This window comes from Notothenia coriiceps, unplaced genomic scaffold, assembly GCF_000735185.1.
Source record: "Notothenia coriiceps isolate Sejong01 unplaced genomic scaffold, NC01 NC01_scaffold00009597, whole genome shotgun sequence".
Taxonomy (NCBI): Eukaryota; Metazoa; Chordata; class Actinopteri; order Perciformes; family Nototheniidae; genus Notothenia; species Notothenia coriiceps.
Genome location: NW_011342298.1, coordinates 23666 through 38060, shown reverse-complemented (window position 1 = coordinate 38060; position 14395 = coordinate 23666). Strand labels below are relative to the sequence as shown.

The 14395-nt window shown below is 38.9% G+C and overlaps 1 long non-coding RNA gene across 2 annotated transcripts in view; it reads right to left on the bottom strand.

Annotated features, from left to right (window-relative positions):
* The window catches only part of LOC104945379 (uncharacterized), a 71757-nt gene that overhangs the window by 52946 nt on the left and 4416 nt on the right, over positions 1–14395 (bottom strand). Inside the window, exon 1 of one of the 2 annotated variants that reach the window (XR_798334.1) lies at positions 3727–3916. The exons of the other annotated variant lie outside the window; for it this stretch is intronic. This is a non-coding gene — a long non-coding RNA (uncharacterized lncRNA). Of the gene's footprint in view, positions 1–3726; positions 3917–14395 lie in introns of those variants that run through there. 2 annotated transcript variants of the gene reach the window in all.

Here is a 14395-nt window from a genome sequence, read left to right as displayed (position 1 = left end):
TACCATGCTGTTACCATGGTGTTACCACACTGTTACCATGCTATTACCATACTGTTACCATGCTGTTACCATGCTATTACCATGCTGTTACCATGCTGTTACCATGCCACGCAACCTCTCATTCCCCTGATTGGTGGAGAGTTGCCCATGTAGGCGGAGCACCCCGTTTCTGACGTCAGAACAATTTCAAATCTGTATCAGATCCATTGCAGCCCTGTTTTTAGAGATTTGGGTATGGAGGAAAAGAGAGAGGGTTGAGTTCCCTGACACACCGGGGACACATATTTATGTATAAAAGACGTACAAAAGTGCATTTTGCATGATAGGTCCCCTTTAACTAGCTAACTGTGGACAACAAACACTAGTTTTCTCCATCAGAAAACATAGTGGAATACTTTTTGATTATTATTGTTTATATTTTGTGGAGAGCACGCAACTTTGTCTTCATGTTGGTTGAAAAAAGTCTGTGCAAAGGACTTTATTTTATGTATGACTTTTAGAAAAAACTCCAGCCTTAATTTTAATTATAACCTCACAAATGGCCTGCATCGCTCCAGGGAAGTTCATTTAATTTTTGAAAGTTTTCACACAACAACATTATTTTAAACACTTTTTTCTCCCATCCACAACCAAATTTAAAATCTAAAAGTGTTTGGCTAGAACATAATGGGCTAATGAGTGCATATTAAAAATGATATATTTCTAATTACGTATGCTGCAACGTTATTTTCCCTCCATTGTTGAGATGGTCATAAAAACATTGCAGCTTTGTGGTGTACATTATCTTATAATAATGCCACTAAACTGCAGTGGGAATCATTTTAATGAGCAAAACAACAGCTTTCCAGTAAAGTCCTGAGCAACGTCCAAACTAATTTAACAATAAGACTGGACTGCAGTAATAAACCAAACGCAGGCCCTAATGGCCGACCCTGGAGACTTGATTATGCAGTTTGTGTAACCCATTATAGCAGCGCTGACAGTAAAAAGCCATCATAGCGACAAAAACCTCAGCATAATGACTCAGTGACTGTGAAACAACATGTAAGCTGAATGTGTGAGACGCAGACAAAAACACTCATGAATCATTTCAGTTCCAATCCATTTTCACGCACGGTGGATACATTAACATTCAGCTCGGAAAAGGTCACTTTATACCTTTTCAAGCTGAGCTGTTTTTCACTTTCTGTCATATAAAAGCAAATATCTGTGAAGGTGTTTAGGAAATATTTGATAAAAAGTCTCGCCATGTATTTCTTGCGGGTGTTTATCTCCTGACAACACGTATATGACAATTCCATACATAGCTAACACACTGTAAACCGATTAGCATAATAAAGGCAGAAACATTAACGCAGCATGCTTCCGCCTCGTGCTTAATTCCCGTTCACTCAAAAACGGGAGAAAATATGATCAGTGTTGTCGTAAACACAAGTACAAATCCCCGCTGTTATGGCAGCCATACTGAGAGACTTCTGATGTTTCCATTCCACAGATGCAATTTGCATTTGTTTGATTTCCAGCAGCAGTGTGCAATGCCTTTTTGTGCAACAATACAGACACAAATGAATTAAGATCCATCCTTCCTGGCTGAGATTATTTATCTCCCTATACTCAAGCTGTCTGAACTTGGGAAACACAGCTCCAAGTTATTCATTGTTATTCCCATATCCGTCGCCCACTACCTCCACAGTGTCTTCTGTAAGCCTGTGTGTGTTTTAGTCAAATATCATTCTTATACAACAGCTAATAAATAACGTGTTTAGCCTACTTTGGTGTACAGATGCGTGAGTGAATCACTGTAATGCAATGCATGCCTATAGCTGTAACCCCGCTGCTAATCCTTCTGCAGAAAATCAATTTCTCACATCGGCTTCAGCTGCCCTCAGGAAGACAAATCACAAAACTAGTCAAACCAGCGATCAGAATCAAGAAGACTGGAATCAGACGGAGGAGAGTGTAATACAATCACTAACAAGTCGCTGCCAAAATGAGAGCATGCCATTTTGACTCTCATCAGGCTTTTTAAAAAGGCAAATATTACATAATTAGGACGATTAAGACGAACGGGGACTAAAGGCCAATGGAGTTAACATAGCTGGAGATAATGAAAGGATTAGGGGTGATTCACTTAATGAAGGTAATGGCATTTGAAATGAAAAATAGGAATTCATTCGGGAATATGATTGACAGCTGAATATCCTGGAGTTAAACAGCACAGACAAGAGTCTGCTTGTGATGAATAAAGTCATTTGAACAACTGGTATAGAAAATATTTATGAAAAATATTTAATTTGAAATAAAATAGTGATCCTGACAGTGCTTTTAGAAATATCAAATAACAAATACAGTAAACACAAATAACAAATACAGTAAACACAAATAACAAAATATGAAACTCAAAAAATAAATATTTATAAAAAAATTAAAAAAGGTATATTAAAAAAAGGAAATAAACTTATAATGATGGATGAATTAATTTTAAAAACAGATTTAGAACAGATTTCAGAGTATAACATGTATTTAGTTAATTAGAAATAATATAGCAATCCTGACAGTGCTTTGAAACTTACCAAACAATAAATAAAAAACAGTAAACAAATAAGAACATGTAAAAAGCAAAGTGAGATAAAAATAAAATATAAAAGTGTGATCGATACAGCTATAGAACCGAATTTAGAATAAAACTTTTTTCTCCTATTAGTTTGAATCAAAATAGAGATCTAACAGTGCTTTCAAACCAAATAACAAAATATCAAAAATGAAAAAAAAATAGTGAGATAAAAACTCAAACTGTAAAATAACAAAAAACTTAAAAGTGTCAAATATCCAGGTGTGAAAAGTAGAAAAAGAGCACCTTTTGGAAAAGAGCGAGCAGATCTGCAGCGAGCAGATGAGCACTGACCCAATCTGACCCACTTCTCCCTGATTTATGGTTTATGGTCCCTCAGCAGACACAGCTTTGTTCTGGGGGGTCATAAATCTCCTGCACCTCAGAGCATCAGCTGACCCGCCCGTCTCCCTCCCTCCCTCCCTCCCCTACAGTCCCGTCCGCACAGCTCTCAACACAAAGCAGAAATCACCGAGCCACAAGCAGGGCAGTTAATCACCGCCGGCAGACAATGGTATGAAATAGAGCCAACGCGGGGCCCGGCAGGAGATTCGCTAAAGCACTCAAACGGGACAGCCGGGGTTTAACTGTTTGGTAACCTCTAGTCTCAGCAGGGGGGGAGAGTTTCTTAATTCCTGAAAAGTGAAATGAAGTTCTCACAGCTAAGCTATAGTGGGAGTGCAGGTAAGGATTCGTCATGATGTGAGGACGCCACAAACTGTACACAATTTATGCATCGAGCCAAGTGAAAAATAATTTAATCTGAGAGTTATTATGAGACGCATAAATACGAGACTCTGTGGAAGTCGGAGAGGTAAACATTGCACTCTGCAGGGGAATTTCTGCAAGCCTGAATATGTTATTTCTTGTCTCGATAAGATGTCATGACATGTCTCAATGACAGTGTCAACAATGAGGAAAGAAAGACGGAGGAACAGAATAAAAACACGGCTTGCAAAGCGAACAAGAGGGGATTTTAATTTGATGAGGATGAGAGAAGCGTGAGAGATGGAAGCTGGAGGGAGATTCCTCAGCTTGGAGATAAACGCTGAGCAGCATCCTGAGAGGAAAGCTTCCGAAGAAGAAGCACCGTCATGAGAAAAAACAGCACTCACCTGTCTAAAGCATGTGAACGCATCTCTGCGCGCGGTCCTTCTCACAGGGAGAGGGAGCTCTGCTGGTGCTCTGCGCTCGCCACCGGTCTAAATGATCTCCATGACTTATGCGCGAGCAGACAATCGGCTCTCAGACAAGTGGGATAAACACTCATTGTAAAGGCAGTGAGTAGCCAGGCGATTTGTTTTGTGTCTTCCCACTGCCGCGCATGGATGTTCTTTCCCTCTCTCTTCACTCTCCTATTCGACTCTCTCAAGAGACTCTCCCCCCTTCAACTCCTCGCAATCCCACAAAACCTCCCCCCTTTCCCCCCAAAGCACAACTCTCCTCGCCAAGGTGCCACTAACAGTTTCTGCAAACCCTGCCTTCTCATTGGTTCTTTCCACCCTACGCTCTTCCACTTTCTCCAGGTTTTTATTCAGTCTTAAAGGAACAATGTATTCGCCTCCCGAGACCCCCACATCCTGCAGCTCATGATGAGGAGTCTTGGGCAAAACTAATTACAGGTTAGCGTCGGAGCAGCGGGACAGACTTTAATAATTCATGAGCTCAATTTAAGGGGTGACGGCAGAAGTGTACCTGAAGAAAACCGAGCCGAATTAGATTTGTGTTTAACTAGGAATAAAGGTGGCAGAAATATAACAGGATATTAAGTAATGCCAGATGTGTATCGATGCTTCTCAGCGGCCGAGGATATGTGACAACATCAACAGGTCTCAAGGTGCCTGGCCTGTTACGGCAAAAACAGGGAAGTCATATGTTTACAGAAGAGAAGAGAAGCTAGTTAAATAGAGCAGACATCTGGCCAGAGGCTCTTGTTTAAAAGCAATATAACCCATGAATCCTTTAATAAAGGTAATGGTTGTGTTTTGGTTTGAGAATGAGCACACAAGGCTTAACAAATCTGATTTGTTTCAATCTTGAAAACGACAATCCAACCTTTTAGATATAGAATGTTCTTTGTGTTCAATGAGGACGTATTTGATGTACTGTATCTCACAAGGGGGAATTTGGTTCCTTTTCCCGATATTACTACAGATCTTATTGGCCCTTATTTGTCAGATAGTTTCTAGATTTGTTTATCTTCAAAGTCAACTTGTTTTTGAGATGTTTACATTTTAGAATTTTTTATTTCTACTCTTTTAATTTTACAATTATGCAATGCCTTGTTTTTTATGCAGCTGCAATGCAAACATTTCCCAAATTGGGATCAATAAAGTACCTCTAATCTAATATTATCTTATCTGCTGAAAGCTAGCCAGTCATTTCAAATATAGTGACGACACTAGGCCAACTTTAATTTACGCGAATATCCAAAAGCGGGACGGAAAGTTTCTCCAATCCGTACAATTACTGGTTTGTTTTCAAGAATCTGTGAGAATTTAGAGCCAATTCCTAAATGTAAAAATAAGTAATCGTTGATGTCAGAGTCCAGTTGTTGGTGAACAGCCAGCAGTGTGTTTTCTGGAAGGCTTGTCACTGCAGGTTACGTATCGTGTCATTTACTCCACTTCAAACCTGCTGTCGAACACACAGAGCATGGAGTGAGCCTTTTCGCAGGCAGGAAGCACTATTTATAATGAATGAGACAAAACAAAGGACTTATTACTTATTCAAAAAGCTGTGAGTTTGACATCTTCTCACAAAGACAAATCTATGAGGTCCATAATGAAGATATGCAAGTAATTTCTTTTGAATTATAGTCTACGCGTAAGGAACATTTACAAACATTTTGCAGCTTGCATTATGATTTTATTAACGGTTTGATTAAAGAAGATTAAATTGCCTATGACTTCTAATGCATGCTAAACAGGAATGGTGAATCCAAGCTACAATTCTCTCATCTGAAGGAGAGGTTGAATTTATAAATACTAAAGTGCACTCATCCTCGGGGTTATACTGATCTTTATTCAAGTATTAAACCATTTTATTTGAACCAATGTTATGTGAGAACATTACAACAGCGATGTCTCTTATGGGTAATTATGATGTCCATTGTGACGTTTTCAAATGAATATTTAAATATGTTTTTATGGTTGTTTTTTTGTAAGTGTCACTGTCATGCATTTAGTCAAACTTCTGAAAAAAGTTCCCAACTATTTTCAGATGTTTTCTGCGACTGAGCTCCAGTAAATCCGCCCCTCAGCAGTAATCTGAACACCTGTGTTGCCTGAAGTTCCCGTGATAAATTAGTGACGACAATGAACACCTTCAGTCGCAGGTGCATCATCTGTGCTATTTGGATGTCCTTCCCGAGGCTCTTCGTGCAAATGCTGACTTTTAGAGTTTGCAGTCTTTGTCAATCTGAGTTTTCAGTGAGCACGATGTAAGTGCACTGAGAGGGCTGTAAACGGAGGGACTGCGGAGGAGTAAATATCAGCGCAGGCAGCCTCATATTCAGACGTTTATTGCTAATCCTGCGGCCTGCATCAGGGGGAACAATTGGAAGCAATTATTCATGAAGGTTTCATTGTTTACTGGAGTCTGTAAGAGTCTGATGTACTGCTTTGTTCTGCACTCTGCTGTTCTACATTTACCACCTGCTCACACTGCTGCAATTTATATACAAATCATATGATCTGATGAATAAAAGAATGAGCCACAAATACAACTTTTCTCTAAAATGACATCTATAAATTCTGCTTTTTGGGGTTTTCCCCTTCCTGTAGTGTGTGCTAAAGGTTTTGATGCGTGTAAATGGTCTGCAAAGGCTAAAATCCCTGACTTCCCCCCCCCCATGAATAAGCATAGATAAGATGCCTGCAACGTCTCCATTGGTCTTCTTTGTTTACTTCCCTAACATGACATCACTATGCAACACTTGCGCTTCTATTGGCTAGCGCTCCAACACATTGTAGGTGATAGGCTAACGGCCCGTCCACACGGCGGCGTGCGTTGAAGCTTCAACGCTTCAGCCCATTCACTGCATTGTGGTTCCTCGCTTCGCTTTGCTCTCGTTGCTCGCTTCAAAAGTTGAGCAATGTTCAACTTTTGAAGTTTCGACGGAAGCGCCAGCCAATCAAATCATATGCCAGTACAAGCTCTAGCCAATCAAACTGCGTGCTTGTGTTTCCGGGGCGGGAGATTCATGTGATTGGTTGTTGGTCGAGTTTCAGACACGCCCACCGGCAAGCTTCAACGCACGCCGCCGTGTGGACGCTGCGTAAAGGGGCGGGACATCTCTAAGTTGTTGGCTAATCACAACAGAGCCTGCCAGCTAACCAATCAGAGCAGACTGGGCTCTGGTTTCAGACAGAGGGTGAAAAGAGGTGCTGCAGCACAGGCAGTATGAGAAAAATAAAGAGCTTTTTGAACATTAAAGCCTGGAGACATGTCACAGGAGACACACAAAAGACAAAAAAGCTCATTTTGAGAACAAAGTGCTGCAATTATACTGCAATTAGGACATTTCACTAGTCCAGTTTCCTAATTTCACTGAAAATGATATTAATTGTGTACTTCTTTTGTTTAAAATCACAATTTTCTTCATTACCCAAATTGAACTCATAAATATATAAATTGATGAATAAATCAAGCAGTCGCCTTCAGGTCCACATCTGTAACGTCAACCTGAGCACACCTCCACTCTCTGATCAAAGCTGCCTCGTGCTTTCATCAACAGCTGGTGAGCATTTTCCTTTTTAAAAAAAAAAGGGAATGGCAATGTGGCTTGGTTATGAAACCCATCTCAACCCTCCCCTCCACCCGAGTCTCCAAACAAACACAGCTTGCCTTTGGTTTTTCATTTCACTGTCATTGATGCATGTTTCATAAGTCTGTCTTCCTTTGATTCTTTGGCACTTTGCAAGCTTCAGTCTAGCAATCCATTAGCTCCCATTATCATATCTACCGTCATAATTAAAGACAACAGGAAGACCCTCACTACTCTGAAATGTATCATTTTGATCAGGTATGATTAAAAAAAAGTAAAATCAAGACGATTCTTTGAGTGAGTAATGATTTTATCGTTCAGTCTACAAAATGTCAGAGAGGTTAATTGCTTTTAAATTGCTGTTGATTAATTGAATATTTGACTGATCATGTGACCACTAAAAAGCTACCTATTCAACCCCTGACTTATAAGATCTTATTTAGGCTTTGGACGAAGGGAGAGTATCGCAGCGTTTTTTTGTATTTCAGTGCATTGCATTCCTGCTAGTAATAACTTTTTTTTTTTTTATGTTACAGTAATCTGGTTACGTATTTTTTTTAAATGTAACCATAAGGGACTACAGGTTTTTTTACATGTATTCATTCTGATTACGTAACCCTTTTACATGTACTCCGTTACTCCCCGACACTTAACATAAGAATGATCCCAACAGGTTTCAAATAGTTTGGTTTAAAGTTGGGACTTGTCTTGGATAAGGAAATGATAACACCAGATATGCTGAGTTAATATATATACTTATCAATATCAGCAGAGAAAACACATCTTATTGAGTGGTACATACCAAGTAATTGAAATTGATTTTGTTTTGTGTGCCAAGACTTTGAGGTATTCTCCTCTGAAATGTCTCCACATCAACACAATTGAGATGAAAGGAATTGTGTTTATGATCCTCAAAGCTTTAAAAAAAATAGCATAATAAAAAGTTTCAACTTCTTGCATAGTGTCTAGCTCAAAGTATCTGAAATGTCACTTCAATTGACTATCTCAAAAACTTTAGCAAATAAAACCCAAACTGAGTTGCAGAAAAACATGTTTTTTGAACTTTGGGCAAACGTACCCTTTTAACTCTTAATGTATGAATGTATTCCACAAAAAAACAACCCACATCTGAACTAAATAAACCGTCTCCAGCCCATCTTGGGTCCTAATGGGCGGAAACTCACATTTATGCTAAATGAGCAGCGGAGGGAGAGGCGCTGAGGGAGAATGGCCATGGAGACAGAAGATGAAGCGGGCAAAGCGCACGTCAGAGAGCGTAAGATCATTCCACTTCAAAACACAAGCAGACTTAATGTTTCCATATAGCAACTCTTCCCTGTTATGGACAGCAGTTTTCCTGTTTGAACTCCTTCATCGCTCGGTGCTAACAGCCCTCAGCTCTCGGTCTCTCTGAAGACGCTCGCTGAGTTTCATAAGTGTATCTTGTTCATCTTGTTTAATGCACCATTGTGTTAAAGAACTGTTACATGTATGTTTAACCAGTGGTGGTAAAAAGGGCTGTACAATTTGGAAATAATTGCAATTAATTGAACATGTGTTGTGATATTAGAGGGAATGGTTACTATTTAAACATTGTCACTATCATTGAAAAAAGGACCTCATTAATAAAAATCGTATTTCTTATTAAGTCTTTAGAATAAATGTATTGTCTCTCAGCACAATACTTCATTCAGAATCATATATTCACATATTTTACCAAATATTGTGTGTTTTTTTACTTCTATATCGTACTAGTCCTTATCGTAAAATAATGCAATTACATTACTTACATTAATACTTTCACAATGTTATATATTTTTTAATGCTTTATTCATCCTGGGCAAGCAAATGATTTAAGATGACCTTATTTAAGATGATTTGATTTAATCTAGGGATGTCCCGATCACCTTTTTTTGCTCCCGATCCGATTCCGATCATTTGATTTTGACAATTTGCCGCTACTGATTTTTCCCGATCCGATCTTTATGCAATGCATTAAGAGAAAAAAAAGCATTCAAGTTGTCCCTTAAGGTTATTTTTTTATTTAAATTGGATATTCTATCCAACATGGATATAGCTTCTTTCTTTCACAGCAGCATTGGATCAGTTCAGTTGTGCAGCATTGGATCAAAACAAAATAAAGCTTTCAGTACTCGTTAGCTTACTGCTACAATTAGACACTGCGCCCTGCCCACTCTGTTGCCAGATTTGAGAGAAATAAGCAACCAGGTCTATGAAAACAAGCCCCAAAGAAGCAACACATACATGATGTTGTGTAATTTGAAACCAAAACTAAGGCCTCAGGATGACTTTAAGACTTGAACATGGTCATTTTTGTTTTGTAACATTGAATAAAAAAATTAAAAAATTATAATAATTTTAATTAAAAAATCCGATCCCCGATTTTTTTGTCCCGATTCCGATCTTTTGAAAATCACGTGATCGGCTCCGATCCCCGATCACGTGATCGGATCGGGACATCTCTAATTTAATCCTTAACTAAATGCAAGTTACAGTGTTTGTCTAAGCACCTTTTTTAAGCCTTAAAAGGCATATTTTGATGATAGGATAATAAGATCAGGATATTACGTTAATAGCAATTATTTCAGACAGGGGAATCATGACTTACAAAGCAAGATGGATAGAAAAGTTGTTCGACTGGCCTACAATCTGCTGTCAGACAGTTGAATTAACCCTTTAAAACATGAGGGTCACACATACAGACAGTTACAGTTCTCTCTTTCAGCTACTGGTACAAAGAACTTCTTCTAAAAATAATGTTGGGAATGTGGTTTTGAACCCTGCTCAAAGGAAATGAGAAGCCAAATCAAACACAAATGGGGGTAAAAGAGAATCTTTAAAGCATAAATGAACCCCAGGAGGATTGAAATGACTCCAACAGCTACAGTTTCCTTTTTGTCATGCAGGGCCTTCATGTTTTAATGGTGAATTTGCACTCTATAGTTAAAAGAGTTATTTGAAATCACCTCCAGGTTGTGTACAATCATCTCTGACACATGTAAATCCATCTTTGAAGTGTTTACATTGAGTCAAAATATCCAAGACTCTTATGGCCCTTCCTCAGGCAGCCACTTTTTACTGTCCGTTTTTTGTTTTCTTTCAAGAAACAAGGTTCAACCCAATATCTAAAAACAACACCTGAGTATTTTAAGCAAGACCTAAAAGCTGCTCTTTGACAAAACAACATCTTGTTACAGAAGCAACACAAAATACTAATATGAACCATGAAATTAGCAAGATATGTCGTCATTAATAACACCAATAATCATGGTTACTTTAATTAAAATGCACGCATACAAATCTGTATGGAGTTGCACATACTGTAGTTTGTAAGACTGATACCACAAAGAAACCATCTTTCCTCCATTTTGTATTTTAGTCAAACTTTCTTAAATGCCAAACTTCTACACACAAACAGCCAAAGAGGAACTTTTTCTAACTATAAGATCAACACACTCGTATATCTGACCAGACATTCAATGCAAGCTTCCAGCGATGGCACAGTGTTCAAATGACAGAATTACATAAAGAATACATAACAAATCCAATGTATGTCATGTCATGTGTGATTTTAAATGTGTGCGGCTGCACCTGGGGACTGCAAGTGTCACTCAGTGTCAGTAATGTGTGTTATGTGTGTGACTGATGTGGACATGTGCATGGTGTGTTCTTTTTTTATGCATCATGGCTGCTGTTAGAGTGGTCCTACATGTTGTTTTGTTTGCCTGTGTGTAATTGCCATGCCAGCACATTGAGTTCAGCGGCCTCTCTCATCATGTCTGCCATGCATTACAGCTGAGTATCCCCTCTGTCCATCAACACGCCCTCCCCCATTACACATCTCTGTGAGGCCGGTCTCTCCTGTCGCTCAGACACACAACAGAATCTCCCAAGCAATTAGAAATTAGAAATAAGAACAATGATGTGTCTTTCCCGTCCCTTCACCCAAATCTGGCTATCAACTTTTAAGCAAACTTAATTCCAACTCTACTATAAGTGTTACTCCTTATTCACACAAAATAAAACCTTTTTTTGTATTAAAATAAGCACATTTGAATTATTTGACTGTAGTTAACCGTAGTAACACGTCTTGATGGATTAGCACTGACTCGTGAATTCCAAAGCTCAGTCACAATTCTGATTTGAAACCATTTAAATTTATTTATTTAATAACACCATGTGATCACTACAAGACTTTGAAAACTTGAATTATTTAATTGCCTTTAGAACAAATTATATAGTACAAGAACAAGAACATACATACAAGAACATATATGATTTTCATGGTAAAAATTACAATTATTCAACAATATTTGACTTCTCCTCCTGCTTCTATAACATTTTGTTTTTGGTATGCCAGCCATTTTGGATGACAAGAAAAAGGAACTTCCCAGCATGCAATTTTAACCAATGACATATCACTGGAAAGACCAGGATGTCCTCTGTACAGTACATCAGGGATTGATAGAGTAGCTCGAAAGAGTCAAAGGAGATGCATGTTAACAAACGTTAACATGCATCTCCTTTTTTAACGTTATTTTACTAGAGTGAGTAAAATGTGTGATTCTTAAGTGTGTTGTGTTAATCCTACTGTCAGTGTCTCACCTTGCTCCTGGCAAAAAGCTGAGCTAATAGACAGTACTGATGTTACGTATTGGGCCGAGGCTTCGGAGCGTGTGTCGTGTAATCCCGGAAGTCTTTAGTGAAGCTTGTATGGAGGCTTGTATCGTTTTGGGCCAGTGACGTCACAGATGACAAACGAAGCCTCGCTGCCCCTCAACACCACGTGACTGCTTCAGAAAGTGCTTTGGATCGGTTGAACCACAACGCTCATATTACCCATGGATGTATGATAAGAACCATATTACCCCTCCTGTACCCGGGCCCGGCGGTGACACGATGGAATTAAGAGAGCTCAGACCCTCACTTATATAGAGGTTGGAACATGTCATAAGTATAAATGAATAAAAGCATAAATAAATGTAGGAATAAAAAATGAATAAATACAGGAATAAATAGCATGGAGTGTTTTCGGGTAGGTTCAGTGTGTGGGATGTGGCTCAGCTGGAAAGCAGTTGACTCTTAACCGCAGGGTCCCTGGTTCAACAACTGGTCAATAAGTCTTTTTTTGTGTTTATAGAAGCTACAGCTAAATGAGATGATGTAGTTAATAAATGTATTCTTTGATATGGTTTAGCCTTCTCATGCTACAACATGGTTAAGTTTACGAATATTATTAAGGAATACAAATCCCTCTTTGCAATGTTTACCAGCCTCCTTAGGCTTTTCAATCACAATCAACTGGAATAAAAACAATATTGTTAACATGAACATATGATTTTATGTTCGTTGTTTAGAGTTATTCTAAGGCTTTACTCATTGGGAACTCGGTATGAGATAGAGCACACTGTTGCAAGGGCAAATCTGCCTGTTTTACACACTTTGACCAACAGGGAGGTTTGTGTTCAAATGAAGCCCATGATGAAGCCTCATGAGATGAACCCAGTGGCGGACTGGCCATCGGGACGTTCGGGACGAAACCCGATGGGCCCGTAACGAAGTGGGCCGGTCGGATAAGTCACTAGCACCCCCCCTCCGTTGACAATTTACTAGTGGTACCGAAGTGGGCCGGTCGAGATGCCCGGGCTGATGAACCCTTTTGGGAACCAATTGGCTGGAAAGCTTCAAAGCTTCATAAGGCTTCATCTCGCCGTCACTAATGAACAGCACATGCTTATGTAGATGTGCCTGGTTAATTGGACTGTGCCATTCCCCTAAAACATTGAGGGGTGTTTAAAAAGGCTGGTCCATCTAAGCCTCCCATCTTTAGTCTTCTCTCCCCTGCACTCAACAATGGACCGGCCAGCATTGGTATAAATTACTGCAGAATGGAGAGTAAGCCAGTTCGTCTTTTTTTCAACACAATTGATCTTGTTACCCATCCTAAAAACTGTATGTTTATTTAGGGTAAATAAAATCCTTATTTTGTTCAACCTTCACCTGCATCTTTAGTTTTTGCGTACCCTGGTCCGTCACAAACCAGATAAATATAATACATAATTTAATAAAAGAGATGATTTATAAATGTTACGTGCAAACAGCTCACTTAGAAATCTTCATGGTCATCTTTTGGCAAAAAAAATAACTGTAGAAACGGGTCAGATTTAAAATGAGGAAACCATAAAGCAACAACAAAACAGTATTAAACTCTCAAAGTCGACACACAAGGGGACGGGTAATAACCGGAAAAGCATGACATGGGAACGTTAATGTTTTCAATGTGAGGCAGACAGGACTTAACAAAGTCTCTTTCTCCTTCTGAGACTGAAGGTGTTTCTTCCCAAGGACAGATTTGTTACCAAAAAAAGTCAGTAAAATGTCAGTAAGGATTTCACTGCTAACAGTATTAAGCAATTATTATACATTTAAAGCATCAAAAGTATTGAACTCTCAGTAGTATACAACTGAAGCTGAAATAAGTTACAATAGTATGTTTTTGTTTGTTTTTGCACTGCTCAGTCAGAGGCATTATGGCTTCTCTATCTACCTCTCAACGTGAGCTTTTCTTTCCAAGAAAAGCTGTTACATAAAACTAAGGGTGCGAATGTCAGTCAGGATGTGTTTCACGCTTGTGAACAGTAGTTGAGCAAATACTAGTAGTTGAGTGTAAGATACATAAAAAGCAAAATAAAAAGCTATTGAACAAAGTATTAAACCTCAGTGGAAAGAACATGTGTCTAATTTCATTAACCATCTTGTAATGTCATAACAACATGTGACTTTTTCTGACTTCCTGGTTCAATATAACATTCAACCCACCACTACTAGGGTTAGGGTTAGGGTGACCAAATACATTTGGTACAAAAAGGGTTACATTTTATACATAACAAACAGCAAGAAACCCTAGTCTCTCATACCTCATTCACACCAACGGTGTTTCAGGGCCGGTTCGGAGCTGGAGCTTGAAAAGCACCGGGCTTTCCTGTTCACACCGC